Source organism: Fukomys damarensis, unplaced genomic scaffold, assembly GCF_012274545.1.
Source record: "Fukomys damarensis isolate Sample0158 unplaced genomic scaffold, DMR_v1.0_HiC HiC_scaffold_4, whole genome shotgun sequence".
Lineage (NCBI taxonomy): Eukaryota > Metazoa > Chordata > Mammalia > Rodentia > Bathyergidae > Fukomys > Fukomys damarensis.
The window spans coordinates 39,018,325-39,036,918 of NW_022900916.1; the positions used below are offsets into that span (position 1 = coordinate 39,018,325).

At 38.9% G+C, this 18,594-nt stretch overlaps 1 protein-coding gene across 1 annotated transcript in view; it reads right to left on the reverse strand.

The window, feature by feature from the left end:
- Snd1 (staphylococcal nuclease and tudor domain containing 1) overlaps window positions 1-18,594 on the reverse strand; it is a 445,827-nt gene that overhangs the window by 286,477 nt on the left and 140,756 nt on the right. The gene's annotated exons all lie outside the window — the stretch shown is intronic.

Sequence of the window (18,594 nt, forward strand, 5' to 3'; positions counted from 1 at the left end):
GGTGTGCCCTTGAAACTAGTATATAAACACCTGGAGTTAGAAATAAAATTGCAGCAGCATTGGTAAACTTCACCTCGGTGTTGAGTGCTTTTGTCTGACTGTCATCGCCGAACCTGCTCCCACCTTTCAGAGAACCTGTATGTCCTCGTGAAATCCCGTGTATGCTGCCCTACGGTCGGTAGCATTTTCTGTATGAAGAAATTCATATTGTTTGACAATAACCTTTTGATCCAGATATTCTCCCTTGTCTTCTGCTCCACCTACCTATGGTTACAAGTACATTTATAGGCCCATACACTTTCCTTAGATGGTACTGTATCAAAAGGTAATAAATAAGTTTCCTGGGTTTTTGGTTTTGTCTTTATATATATATTTATATATATATTTTTTTTTTAAAGAAGATAAATACATTTAACAATGGCTATTCTATACTATGATGTACATCTAAGTTTGCTTCCAAGATGTCATCATGATTGTCATGCTAAAATATTATCATTATGTATGGCTCCTGATTACTAGTTTTTCTGTTAACATTCTACAGAAAGTTAACTACTTAAACAACCATAATTAATAAAATAATAGCCCTCTAACTGTATTTTAGGTTCCAGGGTGCTTGCTATCTAAAGTCATGATAATTAAGCTCCTACTGTACTACTGACATCACTGATATTCTCTTCTGGGTGTTTAACCATCAAAGGACAGAGACCAACACTAAAAGGTAACTGGGCTAAGGAGATCACCAATATTTTGGCTCTGGCCCTTCAAGGTCATCAAAGATCCAAGCTATGAAGGATCCTTTTCTACAACATCCTACATCTTTGGTAAGTCACCCAACCTCCTGAACAGGGAGACTGCTGGACACCGGAGGACAAATGTAATGTGTACTAAAAGAGGGTCACCAAAAAAATCTTCCACGCTTTTACTGTAATCACCATGGTCAAGAAAGGGCGGGACCCATCCTAACAGCTGACAATGGACACTGAGAGGCCCTATACATGGTTCCAAAATAATGCCTAAAGAGACTTAACTGACCTTGGCAGACAGAAAACAAGAGGTTCATATTGATTAACACAAGTCTCGCTCTAGTTTGTTCTTAAACACCCAGCAGAAAAAAATAACCAAAAGAGGCAATCAATAAACAGGCACTAGTGATAAGACTTTTTGAGGCCCATTCTCCTCCCAAATATTCCTCTTAAGACACCCACCCCCAAAATGTGTTTAGTATGGGTCTGTACATTCCTAGAGGGCCTGAGGCCTTCCCTATAAAAACAGAGGGCTTCAGAAGTATACAAGATTTTATTAAAAATTCCAAGGTTTGGTCTGCCTCTCTCCATAGACAGTGACAATGGGCCAGCATTTATAACAGGCTGTACAAGATCTAGTTAAACTGTTATACTACTTATTGACCTAAGAGTTCTTGTAAGGTTAAAAAATGATAAATTGTACCATTAAGATAAATATTGTCAAATAACACCAGGTTATGAATTGATCGGCTCCCTTTGACCTCCTTTAAAATAAGAGATACCCCAAGTCATACTGGGTTCTCCCCATATGAGGTCTTGTTTGGAAGGCCACCCTGTATCTTGAGAGACTTTATATATGAAAAGGGCCGCATATAAAACACTTATGGTTACTCCCACAGCTGTCAAGGTAACTAAAGCTCCGCTACCACCACTCTAAAGTAAAACAGGTCTATCCAGAGAACTTCATGGACTTTGACTCCAGGAGACAATACACTCAAAGCACTGCTCCAAACTTAAGTCCCTTCCAAGATATTTCCATTACTCTTGTGTTAAACCATATCTTCATGCTCCTCTCCCAGTCATATCCACAAAACCTCACCTACACTATTCAGCCACCTCCATGGGACCTCTGAAAGTCAGAGTTACTCGGATTCCAGAAGACCTGATTGCCCAGGATCCTTTACCATCATCCAGTCCTGAGTCAGATAAGCCAACCTAACTGTTTACCCTCTCATCCTCTCATGGGGTATTGTGACACATTTCACACTATAGTACCCACTGATCCTAAGTCTTCTTATATTAATACACCTGGGACTTGTCCTTGGAATAGGATTTGCCACAGTTTCTCCTCCCAATTATAATTTTACTTCCAGGTGTTTACTCACATTGGCCTATTACCTCATAATCTCATTCTTTGTCATTCTTAATGGCTGGAAACAATAATGGTTCCTCTCCTGCTCCTGTTTTCTCTCCTAAACCTTACCCAAGCTGATAGGCCCCTGGTGCATATCTTGACTTGTTCCCACCCTAACTCAGCCCTCCTTCAGGCCCAGGTAGGATCTCCTGAAATCACGCTCCAGGCCACCTTGTGCAAACTCTTTGACCAAACCCCATCAAATTCTGGCCGTTCTTCAGACTGGCAACACTGCTGATTTCCACCGCCCTTTCTGTATCTACCTATGCCCTGCCACTGGCTCCATACACTGCACTGTGCCTCTTGGGGCTGTGAGTTCTTGGCTCCATGGAAGCCAGCCCAATCAGATCAGCACATCCCCCTCTCCTCCACATCATTCAAAGGTCCCACTCTTCCCTCATGGCAGTCTGGAAAGACATGGGGTCTCAAGCTTTATGTGGAGGGGATGGATCCAGGTTTAGAGTTCACCATCGCCGACAGGCCTTGAATACCCGAGACTGCTTCATCCCCATCCGTTATCCAGGTTGTACATAATGTCTCCTCCGAACTCCACCACTTAAACCGATCCCTGGTCCAACTACAAGACAACCCATATTAGACAGAACAAAAATTGTTCTGCCCGACAAAAGGCTTAATACAGACTGTAGGCCAAGAATTTCATTTAATCACCCAGGCCCGAATGTGCCTCAGTCTTATAGAAAACATCACCATACTGGGGATATCTTTAAACAACTCCCTCTCCAACATAACCACACTGTATAAAACAACTGTCTGGTCAAAATTAATACCTCTTAAAAATGCTCTCTGTGCTTTTGGCCCCCAATTTATAATAACAGAAGATGAGAGAGTCCCCATCCCCATAACTAGGATGGCCCGAGCCCAACAAAAATGAGTATTACAGGTGGCCATTATGCCCCTCATAACAGCACTGGACATAATAATAGGTAGGGTAACAGGAACGGCAGGATTGTCCCACTCTGTAGTCCAAGGAAAATACCTGACAGAACAACAAAAAAAGACATTACCCAACTTTCTAAGGTGATCCTGCAGAACAGATGAGGGACTTGACCTTCTATTCGCAAAAAAGGGAGACTTTATTTGGCTATCCCACCCCCCCAAAAAAACTTTTTTCTTTGATAGCCAATCAGGAGTGGTACCCAACCAGATCCACCTACTTCAGGAGAGCCTAGAAAAGCGACACAGGGAGCGTGAGTTGAGGACTAATGGAAGACTAACTAGCTGGTTCAACAGTCCTCTATTAACCTCTTTACTTCCCTTTATGATCCCTCTATTGGTTATTATTATTATTCAATCCCAGGTCAGTTGCCTCTCCACTCAAGTCTCTCGACAGACGGCTCACCAGCTGATACTTCAGGCCAGAGACCTCAATGAGAACACTGTGTTTACATGACAGCCTACTGACTAACCATAGCTCAGATCTCGGCTCAGTTTGAACATTTTCTAAAAGATCTTTAGATTGATATTTTCTGGTTTGCTCCCCACCCTTGTCCTATTACCTCCATAGCCAACTGAATCACTAATGCATGGCTCCAAAACACTTTATCAGACTTCACCCCGACTAAAGTCACAATCCTTACCATTTTACTTGTTCTTGGTAACCCTCCAATCCACTCAACAGCCTCATACAAATTATCTTCTACCCCTCTCTCCTCCCTCATTAACTGATTCGTGTGCTTCGACTTTTCTCAGGAAGCCCTACCAACAATTCCAGTAAAAATGCTATGCTACTGCTGTCAACAATTCCATGTTCATAAAGGACAATGCAGCCAGCCAGCCTCCACACCTGCCCCTAGGCTGACTTGTCACCCCAGACTCAGCAGGAAGTAGTTACAGAAGACAGACACTCCACCCGCTTCCCCTGGCATGCAGTTTGCACTGGCTGCCACTTCTCATCCAAAACCAAAGAGTGGGGAATGTTAGGGAATTGATCATGTTAAAGTATGCTGTGACACCACCATCACAGCATGCATTTTCCTGGTGCTTCTTGGCTCTTAGAATGACTTCATGCTCTTATCTTTACTTTCCCTCCCACCAAGGCCACAGCGAGACAGAGAAGTTGAAACCTGTTTCTGCAGGGCTGGACCCATAAAAGCAACCTGGCCTGTGATAGGTTAGAAGTAGCCCACTCCTCATGAATAAGCAATAGCCCAGCCCCAAACCAATAAAAGGACCTTCCTTTCTTTGTTCTCTTCTTCTCTTCCTCTCTTCTTCTTTCTTCCTCCTCTCTCTCTCTCTCTCTCTCTCTGCTCTTTCTCTCTGCTCTCTCTCTACTCCCACCCCTTGAATAAAATCTCCAGTTGGACCTTTTGGTGTGTGTGTGGCCTAGTTGCTGAGCATCACTATTCCTTTTCAATCACCTTGCCCAAACAGAAAATACCTTATGTCTTCTGAATATACCTAACTATATCTAAAAGACCATACACAAAAGTTGTTCATATCCAAACATCTCACAAGGAGTTGTTGCAAAGAAAAAGTGTTTTCCAACTATCTCTATTTCCTACTCCTCACTCAAAAATATCTCTTAAAAGCCAAGAGTCTAGTACAGAAGCAGATCCCAGTAAGAACTAAATTTACAATGCAGCACATTCGTACATATTCCAGGGAGCAAAGAAGAAATGGTAAACAGAAATCGAAAGAAAAACAAACAAAAACAAAACACTGAAATCTACTTTTAATATTTTATAGGTAGGAGATTATGTAAGACAAATAGCTCCCTTAAACATCTTGTTTTGAGTGACCCTCAACTATCTAGGTTTTTCTAACAACACTATTTCATTCTGCTAATCCCATTTTGAGGTTCTATTGGCACTGTTTATAATGAAAACTACAAGAATTTAAGGCATGACAATAACAGCTACTCGTTCAACCCCATTATGTACACATAACACTGACAATGATCCTATCTAGGAAGGATCATGGTTCACATTTCACTGCAAGAAAAATGAGGCTCAAAGTTTAAACAACTTACTTGATATCATACAAACAGTAAGTGATCCTTGTTAACCCAGAAATCCATCCAATAGTCCACCACACACACTGCACCCTCTTTGTCTGTTAATGGCCAAAAGGCAATCACCACCTGTGTCAGTGGTGGTGAGGCTTTGGTGTACTTAAGAATTATCTGGGTCCTTTGAGACATGCACTGCCAGACCCACACCAGGTTCTCTGTTTCAGTGAGTCTACGGTGATTTACACAGATCTGCACTTTTAAATAATCAATGAGGAGATCTGTAGGCTATGTCCTATAGTGCTACTCGACCCCACTAAAATCAATGGAGGTCAGAAGTTTAGAAAGCCACAATGAAGAGCTTGATTATTGCCAAAATGGTTCAATAAAATAAACAAGCAAGTAAATAAGTTAGTAACACTTGGGAAATTCAATGTCCCTTGATCTTCAATATAGGTAAGACAACTGCAAACATTTAGTAACAGTGGCAAAAGAATTTCTAAGTTTTCCATAGTTCCAATTACTGGAAGCCTGGACAAAGAATCTGAGAGTACTGTTGAGCAAGCCAACCAGATCATGCCAGGGAATAGCAGGAATAGGCACATTCTGGCTTCTTCCTGCCCACGTCTACACAGACACCCATTGGTCTGGACCTATACTAGCCATGGTGACAGCAAAAAAGAATAGGAAGTGGCGATTCCAAGAAACAGTCACAGTTACAAAGGTCTCCTGGCATCCTGTCAGCAGGAGAGCAGTTTCAAAGTATAAAGAGGGAGAGAAGTAAAGCCAATTTCAGCAGCCTCATGTCCTTGAAGGGACTGACCCGTTATCTCTAGTGCACAGTATATGATTATATTCCATAGGAACTTCCACATCCCAGAATACAAGTACCATTTTCAAGACTATCATGTAAGAAAAAAATCTCCCTCTGGAGACTCCTCTTCTACTCAATTACATAAGCCAACTAAGAGTCTTTTCAGAAGTGCTTGATATTTATTGCTCAGATGTTGTGAGGAGGGGAGAAGAGAGGTAGAGAGAAAATAAGAGGAGCCAAGGATCAGGTCTTCCCCATCCCACCTTCCCAAGACCCTGTCAAGACTTTAATAATTAGCTTAAAGTCTTTAACGGCTCCAAAACCATTATCCAAGTAACAAACCATATGTAGGCCCTTCAGTTAGCTACAAATAATGCAGGAAGAAGAAAAAGAGTACAATAAAAGAACAGCACTATCCCTCACAGATTTAAATGCCAAAGGAAGCCAAGGCTCACAAGTTAGAAGCTGTGTGGCCAACAACAGTGGCTCCTAGACCCACTGGGGAAACACAAGTGGAAAAGGCTCTAAGGACTTGCACCATCCATGCTTCCTGATCCCAAAGTGGCTTCTGCCATGCAACTGGGCAAAAATGTTTTCCTGTCCACAAACCACTCTGAAAATGAAAATCTTCTATAACTAAGGGGGAACTAAGATGGTACCACCTTTCCTAGAGGAATGGTGAGGATTCTACCGGCAATTCTGGGATAATGACACACTAAGGGCATCGGATTCTTGAAGAGAACAAAGCTAGGTCAGTATACCAGGAGTCAAAGATATAAAAAGCTGTCCTGGACCTGCAATCAAGCACTCCTCAAATATCTCCTGGCACCAAATGATAAGTGTAAATGGCAGCTTGTTGCTAGTCTGTACAACTGAAGCTTGGGCTCTAGACAATCTGGCATGAGCTACTGACCTCCCACCTGGTCATCTGCCTCTACTTCCTTTTAAGACTAAACAAAGTACAAGTCATCTGGCATTATATATGCCTTTGCAGTGAAAACCATGGGAAATTATTTCTAAGTCTTACAAAAATCTGGAAAGGGCTACCTGCAGCATTCCAAATTAAGATAACTCAAAGTTCACACTCATGAAGAATTTCAGCAAATATAAACTCCATAAAAAAACCAAATGTATATTTTTAGTGCTACTAAGAAGCAAAGCTACTTAGCTGAGTTAAGTTTTACAACATCTAACATGGATGTTAACAGGAGTTAAAATGTCAAGAGACCTAAGAAAGATAAGCCAAAATCACAACACTAATCACTTTATGCCTTGTATTACTGTAATTTAATTACTTCATACAGGCCTTATCTTCTTTACCAGACCTCATGAGGGAAGATCTATGTGAGAAAAAAAAAATCTCTACAGTACCTACAAAGAGCACAGCATAGTGCCACATTACTAGAAAATGATAAAATACTGAGTGAAGAAAGTGAGAAATACTGAAAAGTCTATCTAGAAGATTTATTTTGATAATTCAAAATGTAGCTATTGTGATTACTGGAATAAATGGAACTGGTGAATAAATCTCACAGTGAATTAAAGGGAGGAGCAATATCACTGCAACATATCATGGTCAGCAAGTTCACTGGAAAAAAGGCATCTTGTATTCCACTGGTTAATGATAAACTATTCTTCAACCTTCTGGCTTCAGTTACTAAACATGATTCTATATTACACCCGGATACATCCATTAATGAAGAAAGACCTGATAGTATCTAGACTAAAAAAATCTCACCACAACTGCAAAACCTAGATTTTTTGCAGTACATTAAAAATACCTCAATGGTGACAGTTTAACACTAAAATACATATTAAACCACAATATAAAGAATAATTACCTAATTTGAAATTAAAAAGAAGCCCCCACCAAATATCCAAGATTGTGAGATTGAACTGAGTCTAGGGCATTTTTTTGAACTGAAGTATTTTCTGAGATAGCGCTTTGGAGTTAAGAAAAGAAAGGGTAGTAAAAGATCACAGAGCTGTTGCTTTGTTATGGAAATACTAACCTGCAGTGATACCAACAAGTGTGAAGGTCTGCTAAATGAAACAGACTAATCTGTTCTTCAAATGAGCGATGAAACAGAGAAGAAGTAATTAGTGTCTCCACAGACCCAGCCTTTTTCTACTTAGCTAATAGTCCTGACAATTGACTAGAAATGGGAATCAATGTTAAAAGAGGATACTTCTTTGTTGAAAAGAATATTTAAAGACCTACAAGTAAGAAGTCAGAATTTTAAAGAGGAAGGAGAAAAAGAATGGGGACAGAGAGCACTTCTAGGACAAAAGCCAACTTGGAGATCTTGAACATGGCATGGTATATACAGTGGCAACAGGAACCAGGTGTATCACAACTGGCTCTGCCCTTCTGGTACCACTTTCCTTTTCACTGGAAGCTCATAATTAACCAGTTGGCCCCAAATCGTGTTTTCTAGTAATGGAGCAATCTTCTCCCACATTTCTTACCCTTCATGCCCAGCTAAAAATGGAGAACAAATGCCCTCAGAAGAGAGAACCCGTTACTTGGAGAACAGGCTACATGCCAGATGAAACCCATCCAGCACAGTAATGTGCTCCAAGCCCTCCCACAGTTCTAGAAGAGGAGAAAGGAACCAGGGGAAAACACATCCCTTTACAATAGGAAACTAATTTTCTCTGTAACCGACAGCAGGATCAGGTGCACCCATTTAGAGGATACGTCATTTTGTTAGAGAAATGCTTCTTTGTGAATGTCTTTCTTTCTTCACCATATTAAAAAATAGTAATTATTATTATTAAAGTTTCTTCCTGGAATAACACAGAAGGGAAAATGATGCTGGATATGACACCATTAATTTAGCTGGTGCCAGTGGAACCTTCAATTGAGCCAGCATTCTGGTCAAATTTTTGCAATAAATTGTTGTACATTTCAAAAAAAGAAGAATGAATTATGTAAGTGCACAGCGGAAAGGTTTCCCTTTAGACACTGAGTTTCTGCCTTGCCAGCTGTATCCCTCCAAGGTCTGAATCAAGCTGCCATGCCTCATGCCACATATTTTATCCACCAAATTCAACTACTTACCTGATGGTTCTTAAATATTCGGTAAAATGAGGTGGATCCTATTTATGTTTTGTCAGCCAGTTTCCTGTTAGGCCGACAATAGGGAATGCTAGAGGGAAAGGCAAAGTGGATGGGCAAAGGGTGGAACTCTTTCCTCTTCCTGCCAGCTTCTCCAAAGCACTCCTTTCTCCCAGCAGCAGCAGCAGCAGCAGTTTGTCCCAGTAGGAGAAGTGGAATTCTGCCTGTAGCTTTCCCAGTGCTCTTGGAACTTGATTCTCTGCACTGCCTCAGATTTACTAGAAGCAATCAACTGGCATCCACACCTGAGCAATCTCATACTAAGCATCAGCTGAAAAGAGATCTAAGGGTACCGCAGTTTTCCTTGGTCTGCCTCCATATTTACAAGTTTTCATATTTTCAGTCTCTTTTTTTTACTCCCTTGACGCTAGGGATGAGAACCATCTGTCTTGCAGTTATGATCTCCATGCTACTCAAGGGTTTTCTTTCTACCTTTTTAGTATTCTCATACCTGGTTAAAAATTATACTACGGTTTCTGCCTCCTGCCTCACAGGTGCAAGGTCCTGAGTTCAATCTCCAGTACTACACACACACACACACACACACACACACACACACACACACACACACACTACATTCGCTCTGTTTAAATAGATGATGTGGTCTCTGTCTCCTGAGTGGATCCTGACATAGTAGGCGGAAGTATCCTGTCTGTATTACTAGTCAAAGAAAACTGACCATCAGAGAGCAGCAGTCCACATCTCTGGATAGCCTACATTCCTCAGAAACCCATTCCTTACTACCTTCATGTGGCAGGACCATGGAAACTGCAAATATGCACATCCAACCCAAAAGAACATGTGCCCATGAAGAACTTTCACAGTTAAGATATGTGGTGGCAGAGAAATGGTTGAAAGATTTAACAGCTGGCAACAAGAGAATATGTCCAAGCCAGTGTGTGTCTAGTCTATTGAGTCTACAAGATATAAAAATTACACAATAAGAGAACAATAGAACCTATAATTTTTTCTCTGCCTGATAGTTGTTGAACACTCTAATGAGTAGTGAATCATTTTGTGGCTTTAAAGCCCAACCACAGGGAGGCTATGTTCATGCTTATAAATTGCAATGATGGTAAAGATGGAAAACTGAAGTTAGTTTAAATGTGCCAATGTGGTTACTATATCATACAAAGCGGGATGTAAATAAAGTGAAGATTAGTAGGGATGGCAAAACTCAATGAAGGTTAATATTATCAACAAGATGTCATTTTTCAACTATAGCAAAATGAAAAATTATCCCAGATTTGCTATCACATAACTTATCATGAACTGCGCTCTAGAAAGTTCTAAGGCAGCTACCTCCTCCCTCCAAGAATGGAGTTAGTTGGTCATCCAGAGGTAAGGGAGGGATGAAAAAGAAATTACTGGTTAATGAGGACAGTTAAATGTTTGCAAGATGAAAAAGATCTGGAAATATGTTGTGTAACAATGTGAATATATTTAACACTTCTGAATTGTACTTATTTCTATGTTACGTGTACTTTACCATAATAAAAAGATAATACTCTGCTGATTTCTTTAATCTGAAAGAAGAATCAGGCATGCTATCAAATTCAATTTCCACACTAATAAGGGAATTTTCAGATATGAATCCTCATCTTCGGATGAGTGCTAAGAGAGATCACTCAGTTACAATTTATGGACATAATCAAGCATGCTGCCCCAGTTCTCTGGTCCCAACAACTATATTCCAAATTTTCTGTTTCCCAAACAAGCCTCATGAATGAATCTTTTAGTCCCTTTTTATATTTCTTTTGGCTGGGTGTGACACTATCTCAGTGCAAAATGTTTTGTCAACTAAAATGCCAAGTGTTGTGTGAGGCCATGCTCAAATGCCACCGACTACCTTCAAGAAGCCTCCTGTAAATTCTCTACTCAAATATTCTCTCTTCTGTCATGGCACATCTGACCATATGCATCGTACATCCCATTGGTGATAAGAGGCTGAGTTTAAAGACAGCATCTTCCATTTTTTTTATGCCGATACTCATTTAATCCTTAAAGCAATTCAACAGACAGCAAATGTTACCTTTATTTTTACAGATGAAGAAAAAGAGGCTAAGAAATTAAGACTCTAAGCCATACCACCAGAAAATGGTGGGGCAAAAGGTGAACTATAAGCTAACCAACCCCAAAATCCACTGCTGCTGGATGCTACCACAGTGCATCTAACAATCCTATCCCTTTCTAACAACTTAGAATAAAACAGTCATTGTCTTTTCCTCCAAGCACTAGAAGAGCAGAACTCATATGTCAAGATAAAAAAGAAACTACAGTTGGACCAAGGATTCCCTACAAAACACAAGGTGACCTCTTTAACCGGAACCTGAGCTCTGCCCTCCCACTAGATGACAAGGCTAGGTGCCTCTGAACAAATGTTGCTGAATGTGAGAAAACTACACAGGGTCGCTGGATAATAAGAAGCCAGAACATCTTGCCACCTAGCTAAGGAATTTGAACATAACCAAGCCCTGGAGGTTATAAAAAAAACAAACAAACAAAAAGGAGAACCACCAACCTAAAAAATTACACCAAAATTCAGACCCACCAGTCTAGTAATCTATGTCACTACCTCTATTTCTTCTAAATGGCATAACACATAAGGTTCAATATCAGAAATAATCAGATATAAAAGGAAATAATAAACACAAGAATATTTCTTTCTGAACAGTTTAATGGTAACACATGGTCACTATTTCTTTGGGGGAATACTCTTAAATTTGACTTAACTTTATTGATCTAATTTTGATCAAAGAGAGCAAAGGATGAGAGCTCAGCAACCTAAATGAATTGGGAAATCAAGTAACAGAAAAAAAAATCTCTTTCAACAAAGAGATCACCACATCACGCCCAAAAGAACTACATTGGCTACATGACAAGCAGATGATTAGGAAAAACTAATCAGCACCACTGTTTTACTGTAGAATGTGCAATGGCTTTTCTAAAAGGCAGAAACTGTTTCTTATATGTTGGGGGTGCTGCCAAGCATGTCAATGACCCCAAATGTTTAGATTAAAATTGAGTATGGAAACATTACAACTATGCAGGATAGTCTTGCAGACAAAGATGGGTAGTGCAAAATTTCCTTATTTTTAGCTATAAAAAAATTCATTAATTTATCTCACACTAATTATGAACTCAGATTTAATCAGACATGCCTAGGCTCAAGTTTATTCATGTATAATTTATGAATTTTAAAAAAGGTTTACCAATCTATTTGAGTATAACTAAGGGTTATGTTTAAGCTTCTTTAACTGAATTAACATACTGACAAACAATTGACAGAACTATAAATTTACCATTAACAGTGAAATCACCATGGGCTATATCTTGGAAGCAATGAACATGCCTGGCTTACAGGCCAGGAATAGACTGCTGGGGGTGGGAGGACACATCACATAACTTGCCTGATCAAGTGCGAAGTCATTCTAGGTAAAACAACTATATTTTTACAAAAGATAAGTATGAACCAGTCACTGGAGAAGTTACTCACTTTCGCAAGAGCGAAAAAGCAAAGCTTGATGTATACAGATCAAAAGATTAGAGAGCTGGACAACAGATGCAAGGTGCTACAAAAGCACAAACAGAGAAACCCCTAAATTCTTAAAAAGCAGTGATATGCTTCATGAGATGAGAATGAGCTAAGATTGTAGGACAGATGACCAGCTGATATAGAAATGTGCAAAGGTATAGAGCATCTGGGGAATGGGAACGAGAAGCAGCAAGTTGAAACTCTAAAGAAAATTAAAATAAAAATGGGAAAGATGGAGAAGAATCAGGGCACCTGTGATCCTAGAAAGAAGAGAGTTTGAAGAAGGAACATATAGCACCACAGTCAAATATTTAAAGAGGTCAAAATAACAACTGTAACACACCCACTAGAGGAGGCAAGGACCATTTTTGTCAGATTACAGTGAGCTAAATAATTGATAAAATGTAGATGGCTAGCATATATTCATTGTTCAGGAGACAGTGGTAGCTAAAAGATGGTACTGGAGTCAGGGAGGACACTGGATTTACTATGTTGAAATCACGTTTAATGACAGATTAGAAAACAAAGAAAGAGACAGTTGAGATGAATTCTGTTTTATCAGTCTAGAAAGATGTGATCATGAATAATTCACAAATATCCTATTCCCTGATCTGCTAATTATAAACTGTCTGATCTAGGAACTGTGTACTTGCCTCTAACAGGGACATAAACTTGAATTCATCTCTGTAGCCACCAGCACCTAGTCCTGCATCTGACAAAGGGTACATGCTCAATTAATATTTGTGGAATAAAATTACCTCATCTCTCTGAATTACAATTTTCTCCTGTTTAAAAAAAAAAAGAAAAAGGAGAATGAGCTAGATCCAAATGATATACTTTCTAGCTCTAAATACCCACCAGCCTGTAAACATTGCATAAAATGGGTCAATTCCCCATGATTCTCTGAAAATGTGCCACGTTGTAACATTCACATTTGACCAAGGGCAGAACATGGAAGCTTGGGGGGGGGGGACACACAAAAACACAAAACCACAACCAACTCTCTACCCAACAGCCTAATAGTGAGAATATGTGCATTCTTGAGATCCTCCTTTGAGGTGGAAATATCTCCATTAAATCAGGTCATAAAAAGGAAATGGAAGTTAAATCACTTCAAAAATGTTTTGGTGAGTGTAACTTTTTTGTGTCCTCCTTCCCCCATGCGAACTGTCATTCTGCAGAGACATCTGTACAACTCAAGAAATTATGAAAATGGAAAGGAAAATTTTAAAAGTTCAGTTTCAAAAATTCAAAGCTAATAAACAGTTGTGTAAAAGACTTATGTCTTCAAGGCCTAAATTGTTTACATTTTAATTCAAATTGGGAGCTTGGAAGTGGGTGGGGCTAAAAGAAGTTCGGAGAGAAAAGGAAAAGAAATGAAAAGATAAACTTCAAATATCTGCAGGCAGCTCACAGGAACGAAAACTTGTGATATATTAAAAAGAAATCAACACTAATCAATAGTTTCTCAGAGCAATCAAATGAATAACCAACTTCCTATTATTATCAAGAATGTCACACAGCCTAAAAATCAGACGGTAACTGTGACAACACTGTGGAAAAACTAGAAGTGCCAGGTTGAACCAAACTGATGATGCAGTGATTTAGAATCCAGGTCGCACCCTTGCCACCACCATAATTACCTAATGTAGGAGAGAGAAAAAACAGTGGCCAGAAAGAAGGGCAGACAAAGCTACTGACTCTTTACTACTAACAACTCCTCCCTTTCCCTAGTGACTTCAATGGCTGCCCGATTATTCTAGCCTTTTCTAGAACTTCTATTCAAAATACAAAAATCAAAACTCAAGTGTAACATAAGTGGGCTCCATCCAAATGACTTTTAAAAGGTGGAAGAGCATAACACTAAATTCCCAAATGGCCAAGTGTTCATGTTTGGTAAATGACAAAACTTGGTCTTCTCTAATTTCTATACTTAGTAGCAAACATTTATTTGACCATCATGTCAATTGATCCAAAAGGAAATTATGTAAACTACTTAAAACTTACTGCAAAAAAAGTCAACAAAAATATGACTGCAACTATTTGTGTTATAAAAGACTCATACACAGATATTTTAAGAATTGTCTTTTCAATTATTTTCCTAGTGCCTCTAAAATATAAACAGACAGACCAACAGCTGATTTTATTTGCAGAATTCCAGAAACATTATAATAAGGAGTTAAACTTTTCCTACTCATTTCAAATGCCTTTAAAATAATCCTTTGTAAATTCTCATCATTTACTCCACTTATTTTACACTGGTAAAGTGAACTGTTGAAGAGAAGATAAAAGAAGGAAGAAAACAATAATGCCATGCTTATTTTTCATCTGATTTTGTCAAGAGCTTTATATGTTACTCAATGATTACAGAAATCATCCCTTCCAATTCCATGAGGTTTTAACACTAGAATTATGACTGGTAAGGGCCAGAGATGTAAATAGAAATTGTTTCAAGGGACAGAAGAATACATGCATGACAGCAATGAGAAAGTGTGTAGAAGGAGCTGCCATACTAAGAAATAGAAAGCACAGCAAATATGCAAATGTGGGCCAATCATAAAGAGTTTTCTTATTCAGACAGTGCTTATACGTTATTATACAGTACCACATCCATTTAAGCATTCCATATTTCCTTGTGCTTTAACTCATATTCTCACTCCATTTTAGAGGAAAACAGAACAAACACCTAAGAAATGTATAAAAAGAGATCAAAAGAAAACCAATAACAAATCAAAGGAAAAGCATAAAGAAAGCAATAGCGGATGGGGTGGCTATTACTCCAAATCCTGGTCTTCATGCTTTAGATCTTATGAAAAATTAAACTACTACAAACCAATAAGATAAATGCTGAACAAAGAATGGACAGAGAAATGGTTTCAAATGAGATTTCTAATGAGTCATGACTAGTAACCCAGATGATTTCATTTACTTATCTAACTGAACGATGTATTTTATCCAAGAAACCATTAAGGAGGTATTTCATATGCCTAAAATGCACAGTGATCAATTCATAATAAAATTCAAGAGAAAATGATATGGGTACAAAACAAGCCATCCTTTGCAGAGCTCTATTAGTACCAAAATTAAGCCTCAAATACACTATTCTTCTTCTTGAACTGTTTCCTACTTTCTTGTAATGCCAAGAACCTCACATATGGTAGGCAGACACTCACTCTACCACTGAGCTGCACTTTCAGTCAAAGCCCTCAAATTTTAAGATAAAATGTGGTAAAATCCTGGGTCTTTACGCATAATCAAAGTGGGTAAGCATTAGAAAAGAAAGAAAAAGAAATACAAGAAAATCACATAAAACTGGTGGTAGGCTCCATGCCGCAGACTAAAGAAAATATCCCGAAAACTGTCCCTCACATTTTTCTTAAGACAACTTTCCTAACGCAAGTAGATGTGAAGGCCGAAACTCAAATTGTTATATTTTCTTCTGTACATGCCTAGAAAGCAGAAAGGTCCTGAGACTAAATAAACATGCAACATAGCTGAGTTTATTAAGGCAGCTGGATCTTTTACAATCTCAATACAACTTAAATTCAATGATCTGTGCCAAGAGTCAGGTAATAGAAAAATTTAAGTATGCACTATATATTGTCCTTAAACACTATCCTATTAGCCACTATTAAATGCCAGTTTGCTAGCCTGTAAAATTGATATTTCATATCTAGAGAGTATACAATGGGTAACTCTGGGAAAGAATTCAAGGCTTTAGACACACATCTAAGGTTTTGCAAATAAATATTAAGAATCCATTCAACACCACAAATGCTTACATTTCTTAACTATCGAACATCTAGCAATTATAGTCACTCAGAAAAACATAGAATTGTTAAATTACTTTTAGGCCAAAAGGCTTAAAAGGCTCAAATTCCCCGGTGGTCATCTTGGATGATATTTCCTAAAAAATGTCATCTCACAATTCATAAACTTGTACAAGAATATTCTTTCCTTCTTTGAACAGAATGCATGAGAATTCACAAAATGAATCAATATTATCCCTATCCCTGTATAACAAAGAATCAGCTCATAAAATTGAAGCAGTCATTAAGTATCTTGGAGGGGGGGCTTTGTGGCTTGCCCTGTTCTCTACACTGTTCATTTTCCAATTAATTTCTACTTGGACATCCCTTCCTCCTTCTCACTGGTCAATCAAAATGCATTCCTTTCATTTGATCGTCCGTATTCTGATTACCAGATTTCTTTAGGCCTTTTTGCTCTCATGTTGCTCATGGCTTTCTGTTAAAGCTATGCTTTTCCAATAATTCTACATTTCACAGAGTATTTTTCCCCCACTTTGTTCACATCCTCATAATTCCAACCTCTGTCAATTTTAGTATCAACAAGAGGTTCAGGAACACAGGTCTATGGGCTACATACAGTTCATGGTGACATCTTCCCCAGTCCTCACAATGTGAAAAAAGAGAGGACAGAGTGTTGAGTCTGGGCTTGTAAATTGCTCTAGAATGAAGGACAGTCCACTATTCTGAAATTATACCTTCTTTGCTTTTTAGAATTAGTTCTTCATTCTTTTAAGAAATAGTGTTGGAAGCAGGAGAGATGCTTCTCTTTAGTTTTCAAACTTAATAGATAAATTAGTTTTCCAGAGGGAGGGAAGAGAGACAGGCAGGAAGAACAAAAAGTTCAGGAAAGAATAAGACAAGTAGTAATGCTGGATAGGGAGCCAGGAAACAAATCATGAAGAGCCTAGCTTTGTTTGCCAGGCAGAGATGTTAACCTGTAGAGTACAAAAAGGATGAAAACTCGGGGGTGGTGGGGGAGGATGTGATTTAAATTTTACAAAGGCCAAAGGGGCAGCTATTTGGGATGATAAGACTGCAAAGGATGACACCTGTAACAGGAAGCTGAGAAGCTTGTGTAGTAAATGAGACAAGTGATGGAGGCTTTGTGGAATGGGGATTTAAGGTAATATTCTGCAGCTTAAAACAATCTGTATAAAGTATCTATTAAAATATAGCTCATGTAAAAACTCACACAAGTTAGTAGCTTTCTGTTCACTTTGGTTTCTTTATACCTCTGATATCCATAAAAATGTGACACTAATTCATAAATATATAAGACCTTTAACATTTCCATTTAACATGTTTCCTATCAATACAATAAAAGTACAAATTTTAAAAAAGGCATAGACTGCCCCTTTAATTCACAGTAACTAACTAAACCTAATATGGGTTTAAACTACTTTGTACAATAACTAAAGTCACTAGCAAATTAAGGGAAATTCACACATCATCCCCTTCCCAAAAGTGTGTAGAAATCTTCAAAGCAAAGCATAAAATGGATATAGAGAATGCATGATTTGTACTTGGTGATCAAAAGACAGTTTTTTTTTTTTCCTCATGAAATGTCACATGAAGTAAATAAGCCAGAAGAAGCTCAGACTAAACTCCAGTCCAGGCTGCTAAAAGGGGTCCCAAGGAATCTGCAAATGTGCTTGGCCCCTCATTACACCCTTTACCTTTGAAAATCTTAATTACCAGTGTGTAAAAAGTACCCAACCTCTCTAATCATAGACACAGCATATAAAGCTACAAGTGGAAGGAAATACATTTCTCTATGATATCAAATGAGATTCCATCACCGTTAACACAATACTCATCAGGGTAAAACAACAAATACAGCCTCCCAATAATCATTGTCTGCTGACCAGTATCTTGCCAGTCACCAAGGAGAAGCTTGTTCTCTGTGGGTAAAAACTGTTCATATCTAATAAGGCCTCGAAAATCTTAAAGGGCTGAAGAAGATAGAACCAGGAATATTGAAGAGTTTAGATAACAGGTGTCAGGCATCACTTCAGTAATAGCAGACACATCTGGTTCAGCATCTGCTGGGAACAGTAACCATAACACTACATATACAAATCAAAAGAGGTGCTCAGGGGCTGGGGATCTGGCACCATGCCTGCCTTGCAAGTGCAAGGTCCTGAGTTCGAACCCTGGTGGGGGGGAGAGGGAGGGGGAGAGGGAGGGGTA